The following is a 1,786-nucleotide window of genomic DNA, read 5'->3' as shown; positions in this document are numbered from 1 at the left end:
GGTTGTCTCTGTGAGTATTTATTACAAAGCCACTCAATGTTATTGTGTTAAAGTGAGAGAATCTATTTCAGTGGGTAACATGATATGAAAAGTGTATAAAATATGCCTTAGAATTGCATTGATAAGATATTACCTTACCTTAAATATCCAGCGCTCATGTAATGGCACTTTGATACAGTTCCAGCTCTACTTTATTTTCCATTAACATTGTACCTCCATTTTTCAGTGTGCTGAATCATTAGATTCACTTATTTAAAAAGACGAGTTCAGCACTTCCTGCATGACTAGAGACTCTGACTAATATATAAATATTAACTCATCAGAAGTCTGTTGGCGTTCCATTATAGTATCGGCTCAGCTCACTGTGAACCTCGCAAGAGCAGGTACTGAAAAAGCACTAAGTGACCAGGTACGATCACGAATGGAAAAGCAAAGAAAAACGAGTAGAGTCGAGGCGAGTCGTGCTAGAACTACATAGTGGAAAAGTGCCATGAGTCGAGATTGGAGTGAACCATCTGAGCAGGTTGAGGGTGTAACATGAATGAGTTACTTTACTAAACTGGTCCTGAGGCAATTGTATTTTTCCCATTGAAAGTGTTTTCTCATTTTCCCATCCCACTTAATAGGTCGCCAGTGTATCACAGGGCCAGCATGATCTGATACAATCCAATTTAGTAAAGTCATTCATTCATCTACCACTTTATCCTTAACATGAGGGTCACGCAAGGGCGCTGGTGCCAAACCATCACAGGCCCACATAGAGACTATAACAGCCTTACACTGTCACACTCACATTCAATTTAGAAACTCTGATTTGCCTATGTTTGTGGACTGTGGGAGAGAACCCACACACACACACACACACACACACACACACGGGGAGAACATGCAAACTCCATGCAGAAAGGCTCTTGTGCAGACTGGTCGCAGAACTGGGTTTTCTTAGGAGTCAGGAGTGCTAACCCCGGCACCAACCGCGTGGCCCTCCAATTTAGTTGTACAGCACATTTAAAACAACACAATTGACCAAAGTGCTGTACAGTAATAAAGCAAAACAACCCATCACATTCACATCTGAGCAATCAAGAGATTCTAATTCATCTATACCAAATCTGCAGGTGGGAAATTGAAGTCAAAGAGTGTCCTGGTGAAATGACGTCAGGTACTTCAATATTTCACTTTGTGCCTATTGTACAAGCCTGATATATTGCTGGGTTGCTTCAGTTGGTCAAGTCTAGCGTCAGCACACAACAGCTGAGATCAGCTGACCCCTAAATTTACTTAATGCACCAGGTTTTTCTGGCATTTTCCATCAAGACAATGCAAGGATTCCACAACTGGAAACAGTAGCTCAGGGAGCATGAGTTTTCATTTTCACACATGGGTGAGTCAGCAGAGAATCTTAGGTATGTGCTACTCTAGAACATCTTGCATGTAGAACAACACTGCATACACAGTGCCATGACGAGTGATTGCTGTAATCCAGCTTAAATTGGCAGGGCATACTGTATATCCACATTCAAGTTCAGGTATCCGTTTTCAACCTTCGGGGGACAAGTTTCGACTCGGTTAAACCAGATAGACACTTCTGAAAAGACCCGCAGACCAAGGATTTGTGTATGTGTGTGGGTGTGCAGGTGGGGGGTTGTTAATAGAGGGCAAGCGGTTCAGTGAGCAAGCCAGCCGAAATGCTCTCCACATCTGCTCAAGACGACACGCGATACGAGAGGGGAGCGACAGACTGGAGATGGAGAAAGAGCCGCAGCTCATGTGATGCCCGCGTCCT

Source organism: Solea senegalensis, linkage group LG14 (assembly GCF_019176455.1).
Source record: "Solea senegalensis isolate Sse05_10M linkage group LG14, IFAPA_SoseM_1, whole genome shotgun sequence".
In the NCBI taxonomy this organism is placed as follows: domain Eukaryota; kingdom Metazoa; phylum Chordata; class Actinopteri; order Pleuronectiformes; family Soleidae; genus Solea; species Solea senegalensis.
This window is presented reverse-complemented; position numbering follows the sequence as displayed.